Source organism: Protopterus annectens, chromosome 12.part0 (genome assembly GCF_019279795.1).
Source record: "Protopterus annectens isolate FY-2018-M chromosome 12.part0, PAN1.0, whole genome shotgun sequence".
In the NCBI taxonomy this organism is placed as follows: Eukaryota; Metazoa; Chordata; order Ceratodontiformes; family Protopteridae; genus Protopterus; species Protopterus annectens.
The window spans coordinates 63,452,941-63,467,257 of record NC_056746.1 but is presented as its reverse complement, the minus strand read 5'-3'; positions in this window follow the sequence as shown (position 1 = coordinate 63,467,257).

Below are 14,317 nucleotides of genomic sequence, written 5' to 3'. Positions count from 1 at the left end.
AAAGCAATTTGGGGAGATATGGGGAAGAAAGCAACAGGGTAGTAGGTTGACCAGCAAAGAGAAAGATGGAGACCTGAGACTTGATGTAGTTTGCCTTGACAATTCAATAAGACAGCCAAGTGGCTCTGAATCAAGAGAAGTAGTGACAGCTGACACAACACCATCCTTAACCCCATGTAAAAACTGGAAAAGGGGTTGATGATGATGGTGAAAAGTTATATGAGAAAAATTCTCCAGTCTTTCTTCCTCAAGGATTACATCTGAACAACTCAGTTAACATTATAGAAAAGCAGCCAACTCTGTGAAATAATCTGATGTTATATCTGTTGAAAATTATACCATACTACATAATCCATAAAGTGTGTACAACTCCACTAAAAAGGCATACACTTAGCTGACAGAATCATGTAGAAAGGGGAATAATTATTTTAAATGGCATAATCAAAGGAATATGCCAATGTTGTCTGCTACTCTGTTAATAACCAAGACAATATATTTTACTTACTAAAATCCATATTATGGCTAGAACTTTCATCTCTGGTTGTGTCTGTCATTAGTAATGAACTGCCATTATGATAAGGCATCACCAGATGTACTAGTTCTCATTTAGACAATGGGAATTCTGGCATGGTACAATAATATTTCTAACAAACTATCTCAAGAATAGCCACATACTTTGTCAGTTCACAGCAATTCATGTGCATGTACTCACAGGCATCCACGCACACACAGACACACGCACACACACACACACACACACACACACACACACACACACACACACACACACACACACACACACACACACACACACACACACAGAGAAAGGTATATGTGCAAATGCACTTGTATGCACATATGCATGCACATGCACACAAACATACACACACTCAGGCTTTGACACTTATATTCCTTCTAACCCTATCACTGATACATTCAGGATAAAAATCTAACTCACAAACTCAGTAGTATTTCTCACTCCTGGCATCCATGGGAAAAATAAGTTTGGATGCTTGTAAGTGAAAAGTAAAATTATTTATGCTTGGCAGAAAAGGGTCATGCTATCAGTGACAAATATGCAATGTTATCATTTTATTCCTCTTTATGCTTGTTATCCAGTATTTGTTTTGTTTTGTTGAACTCCAGAATAGGTTTATGATGGCTTTAAATAAATTGTCCCCCAGATTCACTAATCTTCTGTGCAGGACTAATCTAGTCCTGCACGGAAGCGGCAGTTTAGGAGGAGGATGGCAGCACACCATGCATATTAATGAAGGTGCACTGCCTGACCTCCTAATCCTACACGGAGCATGGACGAGTGCAGGGGGCATGTCTGAGAGCAGAGCTCTCAGAATAAACACACCCCTGCAAAGTAGAACAGCAGAAACTGTAAATAAACGAGCAAGACTGCTCATAGGTGTCCGCATATCCCCACCAACAGTTCCTCATGTGTATAACAGCAACAGGACATAAAAATAAAAATAAGTAACCCCAGTATTTACTTTTAAAACTCTGAGTACAGCTAACTGTAGGTGCGCGGGCGTGTCCATTGCTTAGCTACGGTTAAAGCAGCTTAAAAGGCTGAAGAGGATAACAAGAAAGATATAGGCCAATGAAACAGCAGAGCAATAGTGTAGTGGTCAGAGCATCTGACTAACAAGCAGGCATTCCTGGTTCAAGTCCCACTATAGCACATACCATTTTCCATGTGAAATCTGTATACGAACATATACTTACATTTTATTGCTGTATAACCTACTAAATAACATTTAAATGTGAACTGGTGTACTGCATTAAATGCACATGTGAAGAGTTAGTACCATAATGAATAAGTCAGCAGTAAGCAGGCATAAGCACAGATAAGGAGTAGTAAGCATATGTAAGCACTAGTGAGCAAGTGCATGTGGGTGGGGTGAAGCACCGCCGACACAGATTAAGCAAAGGAGAAGCTAACTATGTGTAAGACACTGTGAAAGGAAATCAGCAGTGCTAACCTCTGTGCAAACCCACTTACAACTGCTTGAAAGTGCCTTAAGCACACCGTATACAACGGCCGGTGTTCTGCCAAGCAACAAAACAAACAGTCTCCGCAAGATCAGAACCCAGGACCATGCACACCATACACGAAACAATTTACCACTAAGCCATGCCAGATAAGCAAAAATTGCATGTTGTCAGAAACATAACCCCAGCCCAGTCACGTAACAGTACAGAGAATGTATACCTACAGCTAGATGGGCATGTGTCTGCAAATATAACACTAACTAAATGGATACAACATATCTATAGATGTAGTCACATATATATACATATATATGAATATCCAGAGATATACACATATAAATACAAATATATGAACAGATATACATGCAAATGCTGACAACTACACATATATATGTCAGCATCTATATGTCCACATATACACATCAAATGACATATGCATGCAGATATATGTCTCCGTAGGTACAGTCCGACATAGTTAGACATATGTAAGCAAATATATATATACCCACAGAGATATGGCGAGACATCTGGAGATACCAATGGTAGATGAATAGAAACATATATGTCCACATGCACCGTCAATGGGCCTGAGAGGATTCAAACAATATATGTCACTTATGAATTTGCATACCCCCCGCCCAGCCAAACACATCCGCCCTGCAATACAGTACCAAGCTCATAGTATTTTACGTCTGTCATTGAACTAGGGAATTAAATCAGCCATCTGTTATGTGTCACATGTTGACATCATATACCCCTCTCCCCGATCCACTAGGCAGGCTGAGCATTACAGGCCAATCCAACCCAGGCCATCCCCAACCCATACATGCATAACCCACAGTTCTGCTTCCCCCCACCCGCAGCACACACGCAGCCACCACCCCTACCCTGGTCACCGACCCATAGCTACCACACCACCACACATTCCCCCCCTCGGGACCCATGCTGTATGATGTCCCCACCCAAGTATCCTAGGTGTGACACACGCCGGAGACCATGCACATAGCCAGAGTACCTATGTAACCCTGGGTGTAGAAGAAGGTTGAATACCCAATGTTTGGGTTGTCCTGCATGGGACGAATGTATTCCTGGTGCCAACAATACATGTCATGTATGACTCTTTGTACACAAACAGATGTAGTGGTAGGTATCGCAAAACATACATGGCACATAAGGTTGGCTGGTATGCACACGAAACACAGTATCCAGCAATACCCGTCAACATTATCAGATATGTAGCTAAAGATTTAGAGGTATATGTGTTAGTATAAATACCCATAACTAAATAGATATATACCTCCCCCTCTCTGTAGTACAAATGTATACATACATAGAGAGAGATATATAAATAAATACTCACATATACATATATACATATGCAGACACCCATACATCCACATGTCATCAGATGTATATACAGCAATATATATATATATATATATATATATATATATATATATATATATATATATATATATATATATATATATATATATATATATATATATATATATGTGTGTGTGTGTGTGTGTGTGTGTAGATATACGCAGATATATAGCTATGATAAGATACAGCACTTAAGAATGACATATGTTCACAGGCCATGCCAATGGAGGTGAGGGGCCCAAGCAAGAAACATGTAACACGTATCATGAACCCCCCCCCAGCCGGGCAAGGGAAACATACAAACAAACCCACAAACAATGTAAACAATCCACTGCTCCCCAGACCATAGGCAGGATACAACGAGGGGATACAGTTGACCCGAGTAGTCTAATCTTGGAACAGAGACAGGAGAGTCCCTTGCAGGACACCCCAAAAATGTATTGTTATAGGAAGAAGTCCGTGTGATGACCTGTCAAGGCAGGGCGTGTACATACCTGGACTACAAGGGTGGGAAAGCCTGATGACCCATGGGTCGAGACAACATACGAGATGGGTCCCGTGAAGTGGAGAGTTGGCAGTATGTAATGGTGTGTTTAGACATGACCTGCACCCAGAGTAAGGATGAGTGCTGTAGAGGAGGTGCAGGTGGGGGAACTATGGGTATGTAATTATGGGTCTAGGCATGCAGGTGATTGCTGGAATGTGTCTATGTGGACCACCCCAGAGATGTAAGCAATAGTGTGCATTGGGCAGAGCAGATGCCTAACGAGCAGCCACGCCCGGTAGTAGTCCCACTGCAGCAAAGTCTAGTTTATATGGTAAAAGACAGTATACCCAGATGTGTTGTTGCAAACCCACTAAGTGACACCAAAGAACACATGGTCGCAACACCCCACTGTAGGCATGTAAGCCGAACTAATTGGCATCACAAGGTATGATTGCTGTCCAGATCTCTCAACTGTCCCTGATCTTCAGGGGCGTCCCTGATATAGACTCCGATTGTAGGTCTGTCCCTCTTAATCCATCTTAAAAATGATGACTGCTGAAGAAAAAGTGGTGAGTTTCCCTTAATAAATAATGATAGTAATCCAGAGTTACAGACATTTTACCTCAGAATGTCTATATTACTCTACATTCTCTTAATCTGCAAATGTTTCAAGCTAATAGTACAAATATTTAAAACTTGTCCCTGATTGTCCCTGATTATTTGAGGATTTGTCCTTGAGTCTGTTGAGATTTGTTGCTGTTCTCACCCCTACCTAGGGGTGTGACTGTCCAGACCTACCCCCAAATGCAGGGTATATACACAGCTATCACTGTAGAAGAAATGGCCAGCTGTGAACCTTCCCATCAGCCATCCTGCACATCCCTGGACATGTCCCCACTATCAGCCCCTCTGTGTGGCCCAATAACACCACTTACCTATCGACCCCTGTTGCATTCATAGTAATGTTCACAGTCACAGGTAGGTGACACCCTCCACATAACTATATCGGCAGAATCTGAAACCCCCAACCCAGCTGTCCCAGACTACACATGTAAATAACACATGAAGGGAAAACCTAAGCACACTTGGATCACCACCTTGTGAAGTCCACCACCCCCAACACTCCAGACCCCTACACCAACTACTGACACTGACACCTCCTGTCCTGCCTCGCATACATATCCCAACACCCTGCAAACCTGCACTACCGCTCCCCCACCAATCAGTCGAACAACCTACTATACAGTTAAAATGCCCCCCCACCACCTACCCGCCTTCACCTCCACTATTTACATCTACTCTATAACACAGGTATGGCATAACTAAATCTAACCCAAACACCTGAGTGTAGCCTAACCAGAAATGCTAAACTGGAATTCCACTTAACCTTACACTGACCTTCGTGAACAGTCATACATGACATGTACACCTGACGTAAGCATGTCTAATAATGACATGTACATAAAGTAGCATGGGGGTATGTGGCAGCAAGCGGGAGTACGCCATGTGTGGGTGGCAGTAAGCAGTGCCCAGACTGGTTAAGCAATGTGGAGGCCAACCCAGTGTAAGATGCCATAACCAGAGGTCAGCAAGTCCGAGCCTAGCGCACACCAGCGCATACCCGCCTACACTTCCCCCGCAGTGCCTTAGGCACGCTGTAGCCCACAGCCCTCGTCATGGCCAGTAACAACATAAACAGCACTCCCAGATCTTCCCCCTGCACACTATAGTCCAAGTGAGTTACCATGAAGGCATGGCAGATATACAGTCAGCTGCTGTTATCACAAACATATCATCCGGCACAGTCAGTCAACAGTATAGGAAATGTATGTAAGTATGTACATTAATACCAGCAAACATGTACACAGTGCTCAGTCACAGTATTCTGAGCAGTCTATGAGTACCAATGAACAGTGCCTGTCCATGCATACTGTGAGAACAGTAGTCTCGTATAATACTGAAGAGAGGAATGGAAAATGGACCACTGCGTGGGGACGTGTTTCATCCGCGGAAGCGGGAGATGAGGCTGGTCTGGTATGTGAGCAAACCACTGCATCTGAAAACCCTGGCAGGATGCTACCAGTGGGAGAAACAGTGTAGACCAGCAAAGTGTACTTGTGACACAACAACAGGTCTGTCCCTGTCGGGACGCACCAGACGCTATGGGTCACAATAATGTTCCCACCAGTATCGGAGGTGGATGAAGGGAAGGATCAAATGTACATGGACTAAACTGATGAAGAGCTTACAGAAGGTTGAATCGAGACAGTAATATGGAGGAATATTGAGATGTGCAGAGAGGGAAATGTGTGGAGGTGTGGTATGGCAGGGCTAGCAACTGTAGAATGGATGGATGCTGAGTACGTTGTGCTAAGGGGACGGGGAAAGGGAGCATGGGTATGACATTAAGATAGGAATATGCAACGTACACAGAGCTGCAATAGTGTAGTAGGCAGAGCATCTGCCTATCGCGCACACATTCCTGGTTCAGGTCCCACTGCAGCACATTCTATTTCCCATGTGAAATCCGTATAATATAATCATTTTGCTGTATAACCTATTAAATGACCTTTACACTTGAACAGGAGTACAGAATTACACATAGCCCACTCACTATCCATAGGACATGAGATGACACACAGAAATGTATACACAGGCAACTTGTAATGGTGTATTTTACAATAATGTATGCCATTACCGACAGCACATAGATCTGCACTTATATAATCAGTAAGGAATGCAATTCCCACACAGAAAAGTAGATGCAGACAGACCAGATATATAACATACTATGCTGTCAAGGACAGGCCCATCAATTCGTACAACTATGGCCAAAGTATTTGCCATCAAGATAGGTAAAAATAAACAATAAGAGATGTAGTTCAGCAGCTTCCAGTTACACCCCGTATTCAAGGCTTAGGGTGACATTTATTACCTGTGATAATGTCTGTGTATCTGTCTCATGTCTGGACCTTGACCAACAAATGTCGTGGGCATCCACAATATGACTGGGATGATAGCAGGAATGCCAGCAGTATATTATGATAGGCCAATACCGAACAACCCATAACCATATCACAGCAGTACAAAGCCAGCCATAAATGCGGAGGACGGAGGCAGGAACACAGGGCTATACCTGTAATATTGCTGTTACACACCCTGCACATTGCTGGTGTTACAGTATTCAATGCAACATATCCTTATGCAGGATTAACACATCAGAAACAGAACTGGAAGTAGCCATGTACTGATAGCACGCAACAGACAGATTGCCGCGGATATATCTAGGACAAGCCCAGTGTGTGCACAGGCAAAAGCAAACAGTCAATCCACTAGCCATCATGTGGATTGGCCCACTTTTGAGATCTATGCAGACAGACTACATTCCATCCTAAACTACTATGTGCACACAAACACTGCAAGACCAGCAATAAACAAAGCACATAACAAGCCCACTCACTCTGTCTGTAGGTCTGGAACAACCTAAGATTGTGTAGTTGTCCTGTGTCTGCAAGCCCCGCTGTAGTAGGTACTGCAACCTGCCATCTGTAACACTGCTGCCAACATACAGAAAGGATGTCCTCCATGCTGGAAAGGTGAAGGGACAACGCCCACATGAGTAAGCATTTTATAGTACTGGGTTGCCATGACGATGGTTAACAGAATCACTACACAGCAAGCTGCATGCAGTCAGCAACTGTTGCACACTGATTGGTGCAGAGCCCATCACCTGATTATGTGCATCACCTACAAAAGCCATGCTGTAATCCATTCAAACCAACTCATTTGCTCTACTGGAGAGGGAGAGAGAGAGAGAGAGAGAGAGAAATAAAAATAAAACAAAAAGAAAACAGAACAGGAAACCAACAAAAAAAAAGGAAATTGAAAACAAACATATACCACGGAACTTACACAGTGGGGAACACAGTACTACAGGCCACAACCGGGAAGGTGTCACATCCATCCAAACACTAAAAGGTATGTAAAACACTACTGTATGTAATTTAATGTAGCATGTGGTATAGATTAATAGGATGTATGATGTAGAATGTTTGATATGTGCCATCTGTAGCTGTCCCTGTAATGATGTCCCACTGAACAACTGCTCTGGACAATACTGTCTGTCCTTGTAAGCAGTGGGACATACCCGCCAACTGTGCAGATCAGCAATGAATGACAAAGATGTCAGCCATAATATCTGTGTATGTTATGTTAGTGTGGAGAATAGCTGTTGGTGGATATACTGCCGTCATGATAGACACGTGTGTCAGTACACAGCACTTGCAGGACAGTCATGCGAATATAGCATGCACAAATGCCATAGGTATGTAATAGGTGTACCAGCAATCTCACACCATAGTTACCACCCTAATGTTAGGCTAATTTCACATGTGGCACCTGTCTGTGTTGCAGCAAGGCAGAACAGTGCAGCTGTGAATGAAAGACGGTTACAGAATGTGGACCGGATGTCTGTATGCACTCCACATATCTGTGTGATATGGACTGTGGTGTGCATGTGTACAGATACAGACACTCATATAGACATAGGTATATCAACAACGTACAACATATATTTACACTTATTGTACATAGATGTATAGTTATACACATATATATATAGTGGCACTGACAATGGCATACAGGTGCAATAGTCTGTAACAGGGCAGCAAAGATAAGTGTCCCCACAGGAAGCATGGCTACAAACACATAGCACAAAGCGTGGCACATACACATAGCACAAAGCTTGGTACAATACAACATATGTCCCAATGGTAGGTAAGCAGCTGACATAACAATTACAGTCTGTGAACATGTTGTTGTAGCTGATATGGTGGGGGGAGCTATATATGTGTATTAAGAACTATGGTAACCCTGCTGTATGGGTGGCTCATACCTGTTTCCATCTTTATGTCTTCCAGGAATCATGTTGCATTGTTGCCTTCCCGCGTACGACGCCGCAGAAACTGCTATCATCATCGACCACCTGGTACAGCACTACATACTTCTTTTTGGCCAGACAGCCCATGACCAGCAGGAGAGGACCGTCCTATGGAATGAGCTAGTCCACAGGGTCAATGATGTTGGACTGCATAACCGCAGCTATGAGCAGGCCCAGCATCATTGTACCAACCTGCTTTGCCATGTACGTTGGCGTGCAGCTGCCATAAAAGGGGACCACCTCGCAACGGGGGGGGCAATCCACCCATCCACCCCTCACCCATGTGGAGGAGCTTCTCAGCAGCCTAGTGGCACCTGTCTGCCTGCAACATCAACAACTGGCAGGGCACATCTTGGAGGTGGGTGCCAATGACACACCAGCTGAGGAGCGTGAAGGTAAGGCCCCATGGCACATTGGTACACCACTCGTGTGTATGCATCTGCAGCTGTACAGGTACATCATGCAGAACTGAGATGTCATATACTTTGCTGCTGTGTAGTAATAGTAATAAACTGTTGTGTATAAGCTGTAATATTGTGTAATTCTACTGTTGATGTAATGTAATGCTGCATGTTATGAATACCACAGCTGTGGCCACTGACATCAGCTTTCTTGCACTCCTATGTAGGTCCCTCCAGGATACAACCTCAGCAGCAGCCCATAGCCAGTGTGTATGGTCGTATTCATGCAGTCTGATTAACTGGGCATGCAATAGCTATGGGCTATCCCCCATGCACATGTCTAACACACCTACCCATACTGCATGCTGTACACATTCACATTCTGTTGCTGAGAAATGCATTGCATCACAGTAGAGACTATGATGGGGTATCGGAAGGGTACAACAGACACATGCAACATAACTAAAATCCTGTCAATGTGCAATGTGTCCACAGGGATGTGACATGTGGCAGGACACATGGCCTACAGTAGGGACATGTGTGACTCAACACCACCATGGCTGCAGTTGCACACAAGCAAGTTAAGTAAACATTGCAGATGTAACCCTGACCCCACAACACTCATCACAGCAGTGTGTGCACTCCAAGGAATATGCACATGAGTAGACCTTGCAACCATGCAAAGGTCTGGGACATGTGTAGGGCACCCCTCACAGCCATGGTAAGGTCTGCTGGTTGTCAGTGTAATAGTCATGTACTGGTCATACACGCACTGCTGATGTTGTGATCTGTAACGCAGACATCAGGCATCCACAACTGATAGCTGTTCACATACCATCCCATGTATGTATTGCTACAACACACAGGGGCTGTGAGCAGTGGAGCTGACATAACCGACACAGTACTACAGATGCATCAATGGTTTCTACACCTGCGAGGTACGGTACACAGTACTAGGCAGGGTGCAGAACAGGCCACAGTAACACTTTGTACATGAGTGCAGTGTTAATACGGGGAGGGGCCATCACCTACTAATAAAGCCCATGCCTCACACACATGTATACTGCCACTAGCATGATGTCACTATAGTTTCACTGCATGCTGTTGAGCTCCATGTGTAATGCATGTTGACAGAAGGCTAATGGGAGGACTGTGTGTACAAATGTTGTGCAATTCCACATACAGGAGTGTGGGGTGTGTGTGCAACTCGGTTGTGTTCATAGATGCAATCTAGTGGAGTGTGGATGATGCATCTCAGGTGTGTGTGTGTGTGTGTGTGTGTGTGTGTGTGTGTGTGTGTGTGCGTGTGGGTGCATGTGTGTGCGTGTGTGTGTGTGTGTCCATGTATGCACAGGCGATAGTGGAATTGACCACATGGTGGTACTTCCCCTTTGGATTGTGCCATGCATGGAGTGAGACATGGGACACCAGGACATCCTGTCAGGTATGTGAACACAGGACAGCTGAGAGCATAATAAGGGCTGTAGCATAGAGCATGCATTGGGAGGTGCAGGACATACCAGGTATACTCAACATATTGCCAGCAGCAGATAGGTAACTGGCTACCCACATATGCAGCACTACAAATGCAGTGGAGAATTACCACAGTACATCAGTGAGTGTATCCAGGTAGTACTGTCGTCCACATGGTGGGTCGCTTATGCAGCAGATGTGGCATGGACTGAGCAAGACTGTAGTATGAGGCTCTGGTGTGTGACATATGTAGTGGATGTAGCAGCCCCAAGCATATATGGGCCTCGTACACCATTACTGCCCATACACAGGATAATACAGGGTGACAGCTGTGAGGCCATGTACAACCTACTCCACCCAGGTCAGGGAGGGGCGATGGAGTAACAGGTCAGGTGTGGTAACCACACATGTAGACATGGGGAGGGATGATATGTTAATGGGCTGTAGTGATGTGTGTGTATTAGCAAGTGCCATGCAGGAAGGGGAACATATGTAACTGACTGTGGGACTGTCTGCAAACACAGGGAAGGTGTGGTTTAAGGTGGCTGTCAGTGTGAGTGTGTCTGAGTGTGTGTATTCTTATGCACTGCTACAGGTCTTAACATGTGTATTTATTTCCCCCACAGGTGGTGAGGTGGGTCAGGGTCCCTTCTGCTCACATACTGAGGTAGGTATCCCTACAGACACCAATGATGATGAAGGTACAGGTGAGGCACAGTTGGGGTTCTCAAAGGCCGATACTGTGCAACATGTGTCATCACCCTCCTAGCTACCTCAAGCCTGCACACAGTTACAGTGCCCCTACAAACCCCATCACATGTGGCCATAGCAGAGGGACAGTTGACGCTTAGTGGCAATGGCCAGGAAAGTGTGATGTCCATGCCAACTGGGTCGGGTCACAGTCAGCATAGCCAGATGTCCGGTAGGTCACCACATTGGCAGATGTACTGTGGTGCCCATGGGAGGACCGCAAGTCATCCTGCCCCTGGCAGAGGCGCCACAACTGGTACCACCAGGAACATGTTTCAGACTGTAATAGAGGCACAGGCATGTATGGAAATGCACTTCAGATGGGTCCTGAGGCTGCAGAGGTCTGCTTTTACAGCTGTAAGTGGCAACCTCCATGAACTCGCTGTTGCCTTCCATGAAGATACTGAGGTCATGGATAGATGGTGGGGTGAGATGGTTGGCCTCCTCGACCATGGTATGTCTGTGCTAGAACATGTGATGGGAGTGGTGCGACGTCTGCGTGGATGTAGGCTAGAGACACCAGCAGTTGGCAGTCAACGTGGATGTGCCAAGACAAACAACAAATCCCGTCGTGGCAGTACCAGCCCCAGCACACCACAGGGGCTGCTGTCCATACCACACCACAGCAGGCCATGTGCACATGGCCCTGGCCAGGCCAAGGTGGGACATCCTTCCAGCGAACATATGTCATCATCAGGGGAGAGTAGCACCTCAAGGTCTGTACCTGCATGTGCCCATGGAACCCCTGGCAGGCACAGTCGGCATGTCCATGGCTGGAGGCACTGAACTGCACACCCTGCCAGGTATGGTCTGCAGCTGTCCAACATTACCTGTGTGGGGCAGCCACATGGCAGAACTGTGTGCATGCATACCCACACACTATGCAACCACACCTAGGGCATCCCCTTATCGGCACACACCACATCACCATGCCCCAATCAAGGAACCACACCCCTCACCCACACACATGGTGACACATGTGTGGACCACCCTTGGCCTCTGGTACACCTGCAACACACCCTGTGCATATGATGATACCTGTGCCACATCCCTGTCATCCAGTAACATCGATGCAGGGACAGGCTAACATGGTTCTGATGCACACAGTAACTATAATGGGGTGCCACAATATACCGCAGTGTAGAATGTAGTCAGGAGTAATGTGTACTGCATACATGTCATTAGTGTAGCCATGCAGCTAGGATGACAGTCACACATTCTGTGCATACGATGATACCTGTGCCACATCCCTGCCATCCCTAACATCGATGCAGGGACAGGCTAACATGGTTCTGATGCACACAGTGACTGTGATAGAGTGCTGCAATGTACTGCAGTGTAGAGTTTACTCAGGGGTAATGTGTTCTGCATACATGTCAGGTAGTCAGGTAGTGTAGCCATGCAGCTGGGATGCATCCCAGCCATTGGTAACACCAATTGATATCCCCATACTGTCATTCATTTGTGCTGTAGTCATACATGTGTCAGCAGGAGGGTGGTCTGCAGTCATATTCCATAGGAGTATGTCAGTGTGGTAACACCATGGCCATGACATATGTGGTGTACAGTTGCACACATGCCGCAGGTATGTATAACAGCTATTAGCCGTGCAAACATGACCAGTGGCCTGCTGGTATAGGTATGATCTGCACCCTTATGTCAACCCATCCACATACGCACATCCTAACTTGGCGACACTGTGTATAGACCCCAACCCGGGTATGTAGTGCTACTGAACTGTTTGGCTGTCATTGCACACATGACACCATCTGTAGGGTGAGTTGTTTACCAGGTCACGTGCTACATGCAGACCATCCACAGATATGTACAATATGGTAATGGGGGATGTAATGATATGGTGAATACATAGTGTGTTGTACCATCATATACACATTGACTGACACATAACATGTAGATACACATCTTGGAGACCTGGTTATATAGTTCATAATTAACTAGTCCATGTGTCCAATGTGTTACAGGTAGGCTGCACACAGCACATGTGTAACTGGACCATATCCTGTTTTCTGTTACCTGTATAGGTGATGGTGACATTGGCCACCTGAGAGTGGTACGTGGGCCATATACCAACTGTACCATGGTGTAAAGACAGTGTACACAGCACCCACATTCCCCACTGGGTATTATACACACTAGAACCCATCTAGATACTCTGGCATACCCACTATCACACAGTGGCCACGATGCAGTGGTACTACAGGGATATGCATGTGATGCACATGCCATAGGCATAGTAGGGTGTTGCTTTGCATTGCCACAACTATGGGCAACAACAACAATATCCATACTACTGTGTGGCAATGCGTAGTGTAATAGGAGTATATGGACTCGGACCGGTGTACCATACAGATATTCACACATACACATATACACACATGTGGCAGTCCTCAATGGGATTCCCATGCCTACCGGCCCATTGGTGCAACACTGTTGTGCTGGTACTGCAAGGCATATGTAGCTGTTAGGGAGTGGAATGTAACAAGCTACATGTTACATTAATGGGGTTGGGAGGCACCACACAATATACGGGTTGTACCAATAGGCATCCCCCCAGCCAAAAACATCTGCCCTGCAATACACTACCAAGTGTCGGCGATCCCATAACCAGGGCCAGTGGCAACATGGGCACATAATGTTACTTGTACTACATCCCATCTGAATGATGTCAGGCTGTTCTTGGTAACATATCATGCAGTACGTTCTGGCTGCCATGGGGAATGTATTATGCGGATGCCATCAACATTACCAAGCTTCAGATACACAGACAGATATGCAGATACAGGTATACATATACATGATATATATATATATATATATATATATATATATATATATATATATATATATATATATATA